The sequence below is a fragment of the Rhinichthys klamathensis genome, unplaced genomic scaffold, assembly GCF_029890125.1.
Source record: "Rhinichthys klamathensis goyatoka isolate OS25496 unplaced genomic scaffold, OSU_Roscu_1.1 h1tg000303l_1, whole genome shotgun sequence".
NCBI classification, from domain to species: Eukaryota; Metazoa; Chordata; class Actinopteri; order Cypriniformes; family Leuciscidae; genus Rhinichthys; species Rhinichthys klamathensis.
Window position 1 is genome coordinate 4,436,155 of NW_026606822.1, and position 16,813 is coordinate 4,452,967.

At 38.3% G+C, this 16,813-nt stretch overlaps 1 protein-coding gene across 3 annotated transcripts in view; it reads left to right on the plus strand.

Annotated features, from left to right (window-relative positions):
- The first annotated feature begins 7,184 nt into the window (after positions 1-7,184).
- The window catches only part of LOC130104149 (synaptotagmin-2), a 46,923-nt gene continuing 37,294 nt past the window's right edge, over positions 7,185-16,813 (plus strand). The window contains exons 1-2 of one of the 3 annotated variants that reach the window (XM_056270592.1): positions 7,185-7,384; positions 7,607-7,712. The gene's annotated coding sequence lies outside the window, so the exon portion shown is untranslated. Of the gene's footprint in view, positions 7,385-7,545; positions 7,713-16,813 lie in introns of those variants that run through there. The other 2 variants (XM_056270593.1, XM_056270596.1) reach the window with 2 other exon arrangements.

Genomic DNA, 16,813 nt, shown 5'->3' on the forward strand with positions numbered 1-16,813 from the left:
TATTTGATCAAAAATACAGTTAAAATAGTAGTATTGAGAAATATTATTACAATTGTTTTCTATTTATTTCTGATGCATAGCTGAATTTTAAGCATCATTTATTTACTCCAGTCTTCTGTGTCACGTGATCCTTCAGAAATCATTCTAATATGCTTCTTATCAATGTTGAGAACAGTTGTGCTGTTTCATATATTTATTGAAACTGTGATAGATTTTTTTTCAGGATTCTTTGATTAATAGAAAGTTCAAAAGAACATCATTGATTTGCAATAAAAATCTTTTGTAACATGTCGTCTTTACTGTCACCTTTGAAAAATGTGATGCAATTTTCTTGAATAAAAGTATCAATGACCCCAACATTTTGAACTGTACATTTCTTTTTTCTTCGTTATTCCTATTGAAAGCTACATTTTTAATTAATTTTCTTAAACAACCTTTAACATACCTGTTTGAATAACATAAAGAGCATACTAGATTCAAAACAGCACCAGAAACCTTCAGCAACACTGCTTTACCTCTAAACCCACACAACCACTTGACTTATTCAGTGCGGACTGAACTGAGAACTTTCTTTTGAGTCTAAAATATACTCCAAACTTTGATTGAATCTGAAGCTGCCTTCATCTGTGGATTTTCCCAGCTGCCTGTATATGAGTTAGTGTTGGGGGTCACGGTGCACAGGCTCTTGAGATGTTATTTTCTACACCGGACTGCAGAAACAGGAAGAAATGCCTGTTTGAGCCCAGAGACTGCCTGAAATCCTCAAGGAATGGCTGCATGGAGATCATTTGGAATGATCTAATCATGTAATCACAATCTGAAAGGAATCAAATAAAATTAAAACAAGATCACAAATGTAAATTGTCAAAGAAAAATCATTTTTTTATTTTTAAGAGTGCGTTTGATATGTATTTAAACTCCTTGAGAAAATGTAAAACTCAACTGCATGTAAGACTCTGTCACCGTGTAAAACATTTAAGCTAATTTAAAATTCTTTGTGGTTTTGTCTTGTAACCCTCATTGTTGTCTATTATTGTTCATTTCTGTTTTGTCTTATTTTTGTTATTGTTGCATAATTTAAAAAACCACAATAAAAAATCTGAAGACAAAAAAAGATGGGATTTTCAGGTCATCCACGTTGACATTTATTCGTTTGACAGACACTTTTATCCAAAGTGATTTACAAATGAGGAAACCAACCATCAAGTTTAAGACCAGATCAAATTCTCAAAGGATTCTTATTTGATCCATATAAAACTGATTCCAAATTATTATTGAAATTCCATTGCTATTTTTCATCTAAAATGTGTTATTATCGAGTGTTTCAGAAAGATATTCGGTTGTCTGGGTTGATAAGTGCTGTACGTCAACGTGATGTTAAAAACAACATTTTTATTGAATTATTCATGAATAAAGTCATCTTAAATTCTCCTGTCTTTAACTTGCAAAGCCTTGCAAAAGCAAAAACCTGGATGCACAGCTAGTTTCCAAAGCACTCCATCTGTGATGTAGTGACAGTGTAATCTGATAACATATGCAGCATTCCTCACAGAGATGAATGATGGAGCCGGCTGTATTGTATCAGCTTTATGGTGCTTGTCATTCCGCCGGCTTCACTATTGTGACATCGCAGCTGGACAAACAAATGATGCTCAATGGATGTTCTGTCTACTGCAATAAGATTTGATGATATAGACAGCGCAGACAGCGCTCAACTGAATTTGAGAGCACGAAACTTGATAAAGTTTCATTGAGGCTTGCTCACAACAGATTGACATGCATCCCTGAAATGTTCTCTGCATAAACAGCCTCATTAAAGGTGTTTCAGAATGTAAGAATGCCTGAAGATGAGTCCGAAATCAAGTAGCCTCTGAGTAGGTAGCCTGAAAAAAAAGTATGCACACTCTATATAGTATGAATATGGGTAGTATGAATGAAATTCGGATGTACTACATCCGCCATGTTGTTACTGTCACGTGACCTATAGCATCAGTTACATCACTTCACTTCCCTTCATAAATCCTCTCCCGTGGCCTCATGGGATTGTAAAGTGTCCATCATATGCGCATACTAAAAGTAGCTACATTAGAAAAACACAGCATACCAAGAGGCTATTTACACAGGACCGTGTTTTTGACTAAAAACTGAAAACTTTTATGCTTTTTGGCTGTTCATTCACACGACTACTGTGTTTTGGAGGCCTGGAAACGCTAAATTTTGAAAACGGGTTTTAAAGTGCACATTTTTGAAAACGATACCCTTATCGTCTCCACGTAAACTACAAAAATGTGAATTTGTGAAAACGGTGAGGTCATGTGTATTATGTGTTCAGTCTATAGGCATGTAGTTTTTTCTTTCAAATTGACATCGCCATCTACTGGTCTGGCAGCAAAATACAGAGTTTTTAGTCGTTTTCGCAGATCTGTGTGAACGAGGATGGTTTTGACAATGTTGTCGTCTGTATGTGAAAACGGAAAGGAAAAACTTTTCTGTTTTTAGTACATCGTTGTTGACTAAACGTACCCTTTTCCGAATACTAAAAGTACTTCAGGTCTCTTAGAAAAACACAGCATACTAAGGGGCCGTTTACACGACACTGTTTTCAACTAAAAAAACCCGAAAAACTACGTTATGCATTTTGGCCGTTCATTCACACGACAACTGTGTTTTGGTGGCCTGAAAACGCAAACTTTTGAAAACGGGTTTTAAAGTGTGAGTTTTTGAAAACGATACCGTTATCGTCTCCGCTTAAACTACAAAAATGCGAATTTGTGAAAACGGTGAGGTCATGTGTATTATGTGTTCAGTCTATAGGCATGTAGTTTTTTCTTTCAAATTGACATCGCCATCTACTGGTCTGGCAGCAAAATACAGAGTTTTTAGTCGTTTTCGCAGATCTGTGTGAACGAGGATGGTTTTGACAATGTTGTCGTCTGTATGTGAAAACGGAAAGGAAAAAGTTTTCTGTTTTTAGTACATCGTTGTTGACTAAACGTACCCTTTTACGAATACTAAAAGTACTTCAGGTCCCTTAGAAAAACACAGCATACTAAGGGGCCGTTTACACGACACTGTTTTCAACTAAAAAAAACCGAAAAACTACGTTATGCATTTTGGCCGTTCATTCACACGACAACGGTGTTTTGGTGGCCTGAAAACGCAAACTTTCGAAAACGGGTTTTAAAGTGTGAGTTTTTGAAAACGATACCATTATCATCTCCGCTTAAACTACAAAAATGCGAATTTGTGAAAACGCATGCATATTACGTGTTCAGGCGCGTAGTTTTTTCTTTCAAAGTAATATCGCCATCTAATGTCAGTGCACCGAAAAACGCAAAGGAAAAACTTTTTGGTTTTATAGTACATCGTTTTAGAACGCTTGAAATGAAATGAAAAACAGTGTTGGTTTCAGGTAAGGGATTTTTACAGTACGCTTCACTTGTCAAAACATAATTAATTAAGTACACAAAACTGTGCTTGCATCATTCATCTATATCTGTACGTTTAAGGGGCCACTGTAAATTTTCTTAATGCTTCCGAGGAATTCTTGCTCTGTCATGCAGCCTGAGTTTTCTCCAGTTGAATATATAGTGCTGGCCAAAAGCTGCATCCCACTTTGCCAAAGGACAGCTCTGCAGGCACAGAAACAGGATTGGACATCTGCCACGGGCCGGAAGACTCTACTGCCGCCTCAATAATAATAAATCTAATCATAGAGCCAGTCCGCTACACCCGTTTGACATTCATAAAAAACCCATGTGACACTCTGCATGCAGGACTCTATGTAGGTTATTATTTTGCCAATTTTCTAGAACACCATGTGTTTAATAACAAAAACACAAACACGTAAAGGATTAAATATGATGCAGTAAATGGAACGAACTTACTCTAGAGCATTGGTTTGGTTTCTTTTGGTTTCATCAAGCTGATTAGACATTAACATTGCACTAAGACATTCAAAGCACATGAAATTAAATCTCTGAAATGGCAAAAAGTTATGTGCTGTGTTTCAGGAAACAGACTGGGATTTTCAATCATGTAGAAAGAATCCCAAGCCCCGCTGCCCAGACTTTATTTCATTGATTTTAGATGTTGACGGATTGGACTCCATCAAACCCATTTAATTAGTATTGAGGCACTAGGCTGCAAATGGAGATAGACTAAAGGGGGGTGGGGAGCTGACATCACTTGGCAGATCTGTTTAAATATCATATACAGCACGGCTAACAGGCAACTTGCATGGAGAAACTACATGAGTTCGAATCCATGGGAGGAAACACAGCACAGTTCATTAGACAGTGACCGTGTCTGTCGGTCTGACAGTGTAAGATATGGTAGCTGAGAAACTACTGCTATTATTATGAGGTTCTGGAGTGTGTGGACGGATTGCTCTGTTGGAGAGCGAGTTCTACAGCGCCTCCCATCATCAGTCTTTAATAATTTACATAGACCACATTAAGTTACATGCTGCTGGAGCGCAGCTGGCTGGCTAGAGTCAGAGCAGGGCCAAAAAATATATATATTTACTTCAGCCAAGGAGCTTTAAAATATGTGATTCATCTGATGTGATTCATTTGAATGGTATCTCCCCGGAAGTAAGCAAAATGGAGGCTGCCATCTTTGCTCATGAGGAACTCAGGATCGGCTGTTATGTGGCTTGAAAATGATAGGCTATACAAATGACTGTACACAACTAATTAATAAGATGCCATTTAAAAACCAAAAAACAATGTAAAAAAATAATTAGGCTATTGTGAAAAAAATTGTGACATAAGAAGCAATATTTCAGAAACTTCGCTACGCTATGACATCTGCTGGTTAAAGTTGTGTAAATGCAATGAGAGCATAAATATGTTCAGTGACGTTTTACAAAATATAGCCTAATCATACGTTTTGCAAGATGATTTTAATTATCTTTAATAGTAGGCTATATTATTAATTTTTGCACTGATTTTTTTTCTGTTGTTGTTGGCCAACCAGCAATAATTTATAGAAAGTTCAAAGTTCTTTATCCATTTAAATAGGCTAATAAACCTGACTGGCTCATGGTCAAACCAATTAACGTGTCTGTAATTTAACTGTAGGCTATGATGCAACGACGAAGCCTCGTTTGCTGAAATTTCACGACAGTTTGATGCGCGCTGCGAAGCACTGATTCGAAGCAAAATATTCATAAAGGTTTCTTCGAATCTTCGCGAATAATTCGTAAAATGCCGACTTGCAAAAGCTTGCGGGTGAGATCTGAAGCGCTTAGCCGGTAGGCTTCCTTTAAAATTAATCGCTAAAACGAACTAGCACTAGGAATAGCAGCGTTGTCGAACATGCTGCCGAAAGGGTTGAAGTTTCTTTGTTGTGTGGTGAAGGTCACAAAGTCAGGGTTTACCCATAGACAGTAAAAGAAAGGGGGTTTACTACTGTACGATACGTAACGTTACAAGCGCGAACGTTAGTCTTTTAAAAGAATGCGTTATTTGGCGGCTGGACGATCTGACGACGGCAAATGAGTGGGTTGCCACCTGTCCCGGTTTTACCGGGATTGTCCTTCTTTTTAATAACCTGTCCCGGGAAATTTACGCACTCTCCCGGGACACTGAATGTCCCGGTTTTCGAAAGGCTACGTGAATATGTATGTTCAAACTGTGTAGCGCGCGCAACGGCAGAGAGCGAGAGACCTTGCGTGTGTGTGCTAGTGTGAGTCGAGTCTGCCTCAAGAAGCGCATAAGAAGCGCATGTAATCTGAGTGTGGAGCGCGCTTGCTGCACGAGGCGCGGGCGCGAGCACTTCCGTTTTTCTATCAACAGTGGAAACAACTTAAAATAGGCCTACTACTCTATCATTTCTGGTCATAGAAAATAAACATCATTCGCAACAATACATCATTCGCAACTACTTTTATTTGTGTAAACTCACAATAACAAGAAAACGTTGTGCTTTTGTAAAATAAAATAAAACAATCAGTCGCGCTCTTTTATGGTCTCCGTGAACTGGATCGCGTCTCAAAATAAACAAGCCCATAGGCTAAAGCTTGAAATGTCCACTTTTAAACGAACAAATTCGAATCAAAAGAAAATACAGTCTGATTATGTAATCCATATGAATTTCTTCTCTAAAGGCGCATCTGCTTTACAGCGGAGATGGAGATATGTTGCAGCCGATTTAGAAAATAGTTTATTAATAAACAATTAAAATGCCTCGTTACTTTTTCAGAAACATTTATAATAGCCTATAAATCATCTATAGCCTTAGAAATATAGTGTTTGGCCTTAGAAAACCATTTTATCCATATAATTTGTGAATATTTTAAATGCTTATTAAAGGGGCAAAAAAAAAATCATGAACAAAAATCTGAAAATACGCGAATATAGGATATATTTTTGCGCAGCATTTGGTGTATAGGCGGGCCTACAGTTAAAATTTAAATTTTGGTGTTCAACCGTTCATTTTTGGTCTTCAAACACCCCCCCCCCCCCCCCCCCCCCCCCCCCCCCCCCAGTTGGGCGGGTAATATGTCCCGGTTTTTTATCAGACATAGGTGGCAACCCTACAAATGACGCAAAACCTAAGTTATATTTTGTAGGCTACGTTTATAATACGATATTTCGGTTCACTAGACTATATAGCAATATTTATTACAAAACAATAAATGTTTATCTTTGTGTTGTGGACGGTAAGTCAGTAATACGGACACCATGATTATTTATATCTCGCTGTTTAGCAAGTGAGCCAGACGTTGGACTTTGATTTTTGAACTACTCTTTAATGAAAAGAATCAGCTCATAAGAGTCGTTCGTTTTGGTATTAAGGTTAATTTACACTCTGGTTGTGTTTTCGATTCACACACAAAAAAAAAGAACCTAGCCTACTCATATTAGTCATTTGTTTTTGAATCGGTCCACACTGGTCATCTTGTAGCCAACAGCTCGACAAGATATTTCGGCGTACATTGTCTCTTTATTTATTCATATTCAATATAACTTGGGTAATATGTCGTTTCTTTAGCCGACAACGCGATCATCCCTGAAGTCAACAACGTCTTTCGCGCTTCTCTCTTCCGCTCGTTGATTGGTTACTGCGCCTGTTCTCGCCCCGCTCCCTCGCGTTCTCCTCCCTGCTGTTCCTCCTCTCACTCTCTCATCCTGATCCTGCCTGATTTTCACAGCTCAGCATTCTCCTTGCACGTAGTGTAGGTTTTTTAAAAGCAGGAGGGGTGGGATGGGTTTCAGAGTGTGCTATGAAGAAAAATCCCTCCTCACCCAATTGGAAATAGGAGGACTTTTTATTGAGCCGTGATTGAACCAATGACAGCTCAGTGCCGGGAAATACAGCAGTGAAACACCAGGGGCTGTGGTGCTGAGCAAAGACTGCTGGGTGTGAGACTGGAAATGTGTGTGTGTACATGAGAGCACCTCTGCATCTGTCCTGATCCGAGCTATTGTGTGTGTGTGTATGTGTGCATGAGCGTGGGGGTGTGTAGAGGAAGAGATCAGGGGTGTGTGTGTTTGTGTGTGTGTGTGTGTGTGTGTTTGCATAGGTCTGTTATTTCCAACAAAACCAGAAGAGGATAAACCAAAAGTCTTGATTGTTGTCACTTTTTGTTTTTTCTAAGCTCTCCAAGTGCCCTGCGCGCTCTGCGAAGTTTCTTTCTTCATCCCCCCTCTGCATCACCATCACCACCCTCCTCTTGGTGCAGTGAGGAGACACACGCTACAGAGGTAAGTACAGTATCCTCCTTTTATGATAAAGCATGCCTTGTGTACAATGCAGTTTAACATTTAAATGCTTTCTTACAAGGATGGGAGTCTAAATATAGTCTTTCGGCTATTAAATATCAGCGAATGAAGGCGTACGGCAGAGAGGAGTGACAGGAAGATCTTTGTAACTTTCTCAGCACACAGGAGAGCGCGAGTGCGTAGAGTCCTAGTGCTGCAGTATCACATTACATAATAGTGGCCGATGTGCGTAGAATAGAACTTGAGTCTCGTAATTTGCACACACAATATGCATCTCTCAATAACTCAGAGATGACACGTCACTGCCGGCTCTAGATATGCATGATGCGTGATAAAATCCAGTTGCAGCGGCTTGTGCACTTTTAAATGTTATGTCAAGTTATTTTGCATTGCCCTAATGGGTTTGTCTGTATTGAAATGCTACAATATTCTCCAGCAGCACCAATGAATTATTTAAGTTCTGGAGTACTAGCTGTTTTGCAGACTACTTAGGGTTGTCGTCCAGCAGAGCTCATTACTGGCCGTGCGAATGCTGATCGGTGCATCTTTTTGCTGATCAAGCTTTTCTGCTGACAACGGGCACAGATTTACTCGTCCGGTCTGCTGGCGAAGGATGCTATAAACTTGATTACCTTGATCTTTTTTTAACATACTGGGGAAGTGCATCTTCTGGTTTTTCTCATTTAGCATGTTACATTAAAAAGGGCGCTGGTTTGCTGGCGAAACGAGCTGCGCTGAGGTCAGTTGTAAAAGTCAACCATTGTGTGTTCTGTTCATTCTTGCGTGTACCTTCACATACAGGCGCATTCCCAGGGCTCAAAGATATCCCAGAAGGCCTGAAACAGGAAAAGGCAATTTAAAAGGTAATCTCATTGATTGTGGTGGTGTGGACCAGGTGAACAGTGTGTTGAAGAAAGAGAAATGCAGAGAGATAGATGACAGGGAGGCGCCTTGGGCCGAGTCGCTTCGGCTAAGTGCTTCGGGTCAGTCCTTGAGAGCTTCACGTAATAAAGCACTCGTTTAGATTCAGAGTAGACCTCGCTCTACTCAAAGCAGAGGTGAGACAGAGGAGGCATCGCCGCATTGGACACACACACGTGCACACACACACACGCTTGTGTGGAGTCTGTTCAGTGGAGTGAACCCGTTTCCCCTTCTTGTAATTAATCATGCTCTTGTACTGCTGTAATGTTTGAAGAAGAACATTGTCTCTTTTTTTGATGTTTTACAGTAATGGATGGGACTTGGGTAATAATGACGCAGTATCTGGACTCATAACTCAACATACTCATAATGCGCCGTTATATAAAGAACGTCTTGCTCATCGTGAGGTTGCATTTGGTGTTTGCTGTTTTATGTTGTAGTGTTTGACGATTTTGCTTATATCAGTAACATAACCAAACCCACTATTCTTCCATCTATATCTCTCGCTCTCTGGAGTGCCGTATATTTTTAAAAGAGGATATCTGCTTGATGGCTCATGAAATTGAATGGTCTTTGCCTGCTGTAATCGTGTCTTGCTGAAATTGGGATTCGTTCACATAAAGCGTAAGGGTCTCCCTGTGGTTCTTCTAATCAGAATGGGTTGAAATGACCATTAGCACAAATTAAATGCTTTCTTTTCTTTCTTTATAAAATAATATCATTGCTTTGATAAAAGCCACAATATGAAATAGTGAATGCAGCATGGGTCAGCCGGTCGCTCAGTCAAAATATAAACAGTACAGTTATCTATGCATGTAAGCATACACGTCTCAGAATATATAAGCAGAGAGAGAGAGAGAGAGAGAGAGAGAGAGAGAGAGAGAGAGAGAGAGAGGGCCGTTTATTGACTGTCAGATGATTTAAAGGATTAGTTCACGTCAGAATTAAAATTTTCTGATAATTTACTCACCCCCACATCATCCAAGATGTTCATGTCTTTCTTTCTTCAGTCGAAAAGAAATTAAGGTTTTTGAGGAAAACATTCCAGGATTTTTTCTCCATATAGTGGACCGAATTGCAGTTACACGATCTCAACCGAAAAAAATCAACCGTCATTAAAAAAAACTAAAACATTTATATACTTTTTAACCACCAATGCTTGTCTAGCACTAGCTCTGAAAGGTCACGCGTGTCCCGGTTCAGAAAGGCAGGGTAGGGCGAAAAACTCCATCTCATTTTCTCCTCCAACTTCAAAATAGTCCGACATCGTTCCTTTTATTTTATTAATTTATTTTGTAAATGGCGTTTGACTTTTTTCTTTGCACGTTCGCTTTGTAAACACTAGGTCTGTACTTCCGCCTACGTCACGAGTGACCTTTCGTCGTGATTACGTAATGTGTGGCGCATCGCAGAGCTAGTGCAAGACGAGCATTTGGTTTTTGAGGAAAACATTCAAGGATTTTTCTCCATATGGACTTCAATGGGGTCCAATGGTTTGAAGGTCCAAATTGCAGTTTCAATGCAGCTTTAAAGGCTCTACACGATCCCAGCCGAGGAATAAGAGTCTTATCTAGAGAATTGTTGTTTTTTCTAAAAAAATAAAAAATAAATTAATACTTTTAACCACAAATGCTCGTCTTGCACTAGCTCTGCGATGCTCCACACTTTACGTAATCACGACGAAAGGTCACTCGTGACGTAGGCGGAAGTACACACCTAGTGTTTACAAAGCGAACGCGCAAAGAAAAAAGTCAAACACCATTTACAAAATAAATAAATAAAATAAAAGGAACGATGTCGGACTATTTTGAAGTTGGAGGAGAAAATGAGATGGAGTTTTTCGCCCTACCCTGCCTTTCTGAACCGGGACACGCGTGACCTTTCAGAGCTAGTGCTAGACAAGCATTGGTGGTTAAAAAGTATATAAATGTTTTTTTTTTTATGACGGTTGATTTTTTTCGGTTGGGATCGTGTAGAGCCCTTTGAAGCTGCATTGAAACTGCAATTCGTTCCACTATATGGAGAAAAATCCTGGAATGTTTTCCTCAAAAACCTTAATTTCTTTTCTACTGAATAAAGAAAGACATGAACATCTTGGATGATGTGGGGGTGAGTAAATTATCACGAAACATTACGATTTTTGGCCTTTTGTAGTTTCTCCTTGTGTCAGTTTTGAAATTAAAGACATCATCGTTAAACATTGATTAATTGAGCTTTTTGTGTTTTCGTTTTGAGAATTTAGAGTAAATATTGTATAAAATACGTATTTTTATTTGCTTTTTTAATTGATTTCATTTCATTTGTTTTATGTCAGTATTTTATTTTACTTTTATTTTATTTCATTACTTTTTATTATTTATCAATGCCCACCCTGCTCTCTTAGTGAATTATGAGTTCATATTTAGTAAAATAAGTGTTCATTATTTAATTAAAAAAAATGTATCCACACCCTGCGCTCCAGATATCGGGACCGGCCTTTAAAAAGCCTGTATCGGTGTCAATGTACAATGCCTCAGGTTCAATATTAATCAAACAATTGATCTGTCATCACTGATGCTGTATTGAAGGAAGGATGAATGTTTTTCCTTGAGGAAGCTGTTTAGATGGATCAAACTTGACCAGAAACTTACATGCTTTCTTTTTTTATCACTTCCGGTTTTGTGCAGCTGCATTTTAAACTGCGTAGTACAGGTGCGGTAGTATCATGTTCTATCTCTCTGTCTTTACCCATCCATCTGTACCTTCTCTTTGCTCCGACGCAGCTTTGATTTAACAGCATCTTCCCTGTCACATCAATCACTCCTCATGTAATGGCTTCATAAACTCTGAGTGCTCAATGTGGGCAATGCAGAAATACAATTCCTTTGTTTCACATTTCAAGAGCTCGGTCATGCCAGTCGTTCGGCCACTACATATGTTCATTCACAATAACAAAAGCACATATGTTTGGGTTTGTTTGCTATACTAATGGATGTGATTGTGACTGCAGTGTTTAGGGAAAGCCAGAATACACACTAATGGTGGGGATTTAATGCATCCCAGTGAGTCGTTTACTGACACTTTCTGTTGATTAGATTATTACATCAATAGGTGTTCTTTTTGTCAATACATTTTCATTTGTTTTTACTGTTATCATTCATTTGCTATTATTGAAAGACATGCATAACCGAACATAATCTTATCCTCTTTTTATTTTTTAAATTGTATGTCACAGATAAGAGACTCTAGAAGTTTTTTAAGCATGCTAAGCATTTTTGATTTGTTTGCAAGATTTAGAAACACTGAGTCGTTCACAACTGAAATACCACTACACATGAAAGGTCGCATTTAAACAGCATTTCCCCTGTCCGTCAGAGCTGATGATAGAGCAGCAATAGAGTTTGACGTGTTCGTGACAGCTCTATAACATAATATTTAGTAAGGACAGCAAGGTGCTGGCTGGTAGATTTAGTGGCCTCAGGCTATGAGATGTTACAGCTTGCTGACTAAATCAGATGTGGAAGGTGAGTGTGTTAGTGGAAGGTGGGAGTGTTGGAAAACAAGAAAGAAATGTTGCCGTTCTATGTCATTGACCCCCCTTGGCTGCCGTTGCTCGCTTTTAAAAGCTTTATAGAACTGGAAATGAGACTGTGAACAGCGTGATTGTCAGTAAAATGTGGTCATAAAATGGTAAAAATTTAACATATTTAAATTTTGCATGGGCTGTGATGAAGAAGTGTGACTCTCTTTACAGAAATTGTTAAATTACCCAGTAAAATAGTAAAAAAAAACAAAAAACGGTGTAGACTGAATCAGAATGGAAAAGAGAAAAGCTTAATTTGAAAGCATTTCAAACAGCAACAAACACTTTAAAAAAAATAAAATAATTTATTTTTGATAATTTCTTTAAAATTCATTTTAAAACTACCCAAACACACAGAATGTCCATAGACTTACATTAAAAAATGCAACAAATATATTTCTTTTATTTTTAAAAACTTGTTGTTGATGAAATGTCATTGCTCTTTTGATAATGTCATTGCGGTTTCGTCAGTCAAACCGATGGATTAGGCATTGACCTTTCTGTATTTGCTGTTTTTGTTATAGTCAAAAGTAAAAATCTATTGTCATGGAAATAACTCCAGGCACCGGTGGCTTATGGTAATTTGATAATAATCTCTTTTGCATGTTTGTGCATGATTTAAATTGTCTATGCATTCTTTTAAAACTTCCCATGTTGTATTTTCAATAAGATGATTTTACAGCAAAAACCTGTCCGGTGAAGCAGCGATGCTGTAAAATGAGGTGTGAGCGTTAGCAAATGGTTTGGTGGATGACTGTGGGCCACAGCGCCTCAGGCTAACACATGGAGACTGCCGCACGGCGCACAGCTACTGGTGCAGTGTGTGTCCATCCCCCCCATACACACACACACACACACACACACACATGCACACGAGTATTGCTCAGAAAGCTCTTCTACACTCCACTGCCAATTCTGATAAAGACAAACGGAGCTGAAGTGTATGCTGCTGAATTACACTGTTTTGTGTGTGTGTGTGTGTGTGTGTGTTTGTGTGTGTGTTAGAGAGAGAGTGTTAACCCTTAAAAACAAGTACTATTGCTGTACTATGGTACAATGACTATAAGAGATTAATACCATGGTAATTTGATATACGAAGTTCCTGAATGATTGTCATATTCATGTTCAATGCTGTTTTTATTGGTGAAGGTTGTCATCGTATAGATATGTTAGATGATTTGCATATGTTTAGAACCAGTGTTATTTTAGTATTATTTACAGTACCATTATAATATTTATTAATATTTTGAATATTAATACACTTTAAAAAATATATATATTTTCACTTTTGATTTTAGTTTACATTTTGTCATTTTTATTTCTTTTTGTTTTTTAAATATTTGAATATTTACATAGTTTTATATATATATATATATATATGTACTTAAACATATTGTATTTCAATTTTTTTATGTTTAAGGTTTTCATCTAATATTTACATTTTATTTCAGCTTAATTTCAATTAACAAAAAACATTTGAATAGTTTTAGTCTCAGTTAACAATAACAACACCTTTGGAACATGTAAACACATGCATCACTTTCTATAGAGTTCATGCACACATTACATTCAGAATCATTAATATTCATGATTTTATTCTGAATTGTGAATGCAGCTAGTGTGAACAACTAAAGCACATCCAACCAAACAGTTCAGATCGTAGCACAAGCTGATCGATACGAGCGCGGCTATTCACTGCAGTCCCCCGAGAGCCCTGAACGTCTCTGATAGATGAGTTATATTGTGCATGCATGTCACACCGATGCTAGTTGAACGACTAATGGAAAAACTTCAGTAACGTAATTACGCTCGCATCAGATGGGAAGCCAGAACTCTTTGCATGATAAGTGAGGGTCTTATCCCGGGATGAACAATATGTTGTACTTAATTAAAAACACTTTGTTATGCTTATTTCCTACCGCAGCTTTATGCATTATTCAGTACTTATGTGATTATGATATGAAATAGTCTACCGTATAATTGCATAAGCATACATTTGTTAAAATATTTAAGTGTTGTTTGTGGTTCATGATATGCGAGTTGGATTCACAATCAGAAATATTTAAATGTTGCAACCAACATGCCCCGTGAAAAGTGGCGCCTGCTGCAGACAGCTTTAGCACTCGCCGTCCGCTTTTATGTCGGCTCATTAATGGATGATCGATGATCCGTACTACGGCATGATCAAATTACCAGAGAACCACAGGCTGATAAAACAAGGTGCTGGAGAGGAGGAGTGCATATATTCTGATGCTGCCTGTAATAGACCAATTATACCGCTCTACTGCCCCCTCCTGGTGCTCTGTCATCGGGGACCTATAATAGCAGTGTGGCCTTCGTCGGTTGACATGATAGAAGTTGACATTTCTTTTACATCCTCATGCTTAGGGCTTTTGTGAAAGGAAAAGCTGTTGTTTAGAGGATTTTGCAATGCACTTGGAAACAAAAAGTACTTGATGACCACTAGAAGTTCCACAAGGGTGAAATAATCCCACATACTTGCATTGAGGGAGAGACATGAGCCACTTCTAGAAACCAGACTTGAAGGTTAAAGACTCTTTGATTTTGACCTGTAATCAACCGCCTAGCAACCACTCAGCAACTGTACAGCAATGCATTTCTTCAGAAAAAAGCAACATCCTATCCAGTTTGTTGTGTACAAATGCAGTAGATTTGTTTTCATGAATTACTGCAGGTTTATTTGGCGCTAAAGATAGAGCGCACAAATGCCAGGTGATTAGTCAATGTGCTTGTTTCTCAGTGGGTCGGACATTTTCTGGGGTACTCGCTCACACTGACCTAGATTTGGATCATTTGGTTCTCCGTATCCGGTTTGTGCCGGGGAAAATAGCTCTCTCTGTCGCCCACCTTAGTGAACTCTGTCAGCCGATCAAACTATTTTAGGTGCCTGTGAGAGAAATAAAAAGTGTGGGCCTGTGTGTGTATCTGTGTGCATTTAATTGTTTAAATGCATGGCTGCGTCTGAAATCGCTTACTCTCTTGAGTAGGTACTCATTTTAAATAAGTAATTACTTAACGGCTGCTAAAAAAAGATGTCCTAAATAGTACGATCTGGACATACATTCTGCCATGTTGTCCTTATCATGTGACTTACAAGCGTCAGTTATGTCGTCGATTCACTGCCATTCATAAATCCTCTCCTGTGGCCTCATGGGATTGTAAAGTGTCCATCATACGCACACTTCAGAATCTCGCCGGAAGAAGTAGGTCATCCGGGTACTTCATTCCTCCTCTTTTATGAGTGCTGTGAATTCGTACTGTTTTTCGCCTACTATGTAGTAGGGAAGTATGTGATTTGGGACGCAGCCCAAGTGTCACTCACAAGCTCACGTCTGGACCCCAAGATGTTCACTGTTTGAAACGCCCGATCAAAAGTGTCTGTTACGTCTTCATGTTGTAGTTTATCACTTTAACACAGTCAAAATTAATAGCCTACATGTATAATAATAATAATTAATATTTACCGCTGGACAACATAATCAGCCACCAGTTTTGAATACAAAATATTTGATTTTATTGAAGTATTATTTTAGTATTATTTGTTATTGTATTTATACTATTATAGTAATAAATTTTTTTATGTTTTCAGGTTGCAATTTGATTTTAGTTTAGTGTAATTTAAGTAATTTTGATATGTGCTTATGTAATATATTTATATTTAATATCTCTATGTAGCTTTAATTTATTTTTATTTCATGGTGACTGTATATAGTTTTAGTGCTAAAAGTTTAGTTAGTTGCAATGGCAACATTTCTAAGTTTATTAGGTTTACGTGTCTTATAATTATATTTTATTTCTGCTTTATTTTAATTAAATGAAACAATTAAACAAAAACAATTTCTCGAAAGTTTCAGTTTTAGTTAACAATAACAACACAACAACACTTTTCAATCAGGCTTTAAATTAGAATACCTAAAATTGGACTCTACATACATTGAGAGTATTCAGAAAAGGATCATCATATTATATACATTACATATTCTGTTTAAATAGTATCATCGCCCTTCTGTCACTGAATCTCTAACGCTCTTCATGCGCAGGTCACAGCGGCACACGGCACTAGTGTTGAAGCCCTGACGCGAGTCATGTGAAGTGTCTTCAGAGAGTGTAGATGTGGGCCAGAGTTTCTGACTGGCCTAATTTGTTCGACCTTCGCGGGAGAGAGAAAGACACTGCGGAGGAGAGGACTTGTTAAAGAGATCCTCTCCCTCACTGTGAGGCCGTGACTCCCTCCGCAGGTGCTCGCCGTCTCTCTGCTCACTCTAATCTGAGTGTAGCTGCCAAATGAGTGTAGTTTCTGTGTAGCACTGCAGCTAATTTGCTCTCACAGCTTTACCAGAGGACTGCTGACTCACTTGTTCACAGTATGTGCTGAAAAGCTCAACGCGTGCCGGTTATCCTTAAGGGGTTTCCTGTTCATAAACAGATACACTTGCTGCATCAGCTGTGCTTTTTCTTTTTTTTTGTGTGTTAATCCAGTGTCCGTGTAATCTGTTGTTTTTTAACCAAGTCTTTCAAATATGTCTTTTGAACTGAACCAAATAAGTTTCAAATGTGTCTTTTACCACTGATGGTG